Genomic DNA, 352 nt, shown 5'->3' on the forward strand with positions numbered 1-352 from the left:
CAGCTCATGCCTGGGGGGGACCGACCCAGTGATGGGGCGGCCGTGGGGGGAGCTGCAGGTAGCAGGAGGCTCTGCTCCCAGATTTTCTCTCTATGGTAACAAACCAGAGGCCTTTGTCAAACTGCGGCTGTTCCTGTGCTTGAAGTGGGCACCAACCCCTCTCCCTTGTGCAAGAAATGCTGCTCGAGGGTGAGTGTGTTGGTTCACACAACACCAGGCTGCTGGTGACAGGGTGTACCTGTCTCAGAGCGGGGAAAGGATCTCTGTGCAGGAGCTGGCAGGGCTCATCGAACGAGCTCTAAACCATAGGGAGAGTCTCCCTCTTCTGAAGGGAGACAGGGATGAAACCAGG

The sequence above is a fragment of the Buceros rhinoceros genome, unplaced genomic scaffold (assembly GCF_000710305.1).
Source record: "Buceros rhinoceros silvestris isolate BGI_N320 unplaced genomic scaffold, ASM71030v1 scaffold31130, whole genome shotgun sequence".
NCBI classification, from domain to species: Eukaryota; Metazoa; Chordata; class Aves; order Bucerotiformes; family Bucerotidae; genus Buceros; species Buceros rhinoceros.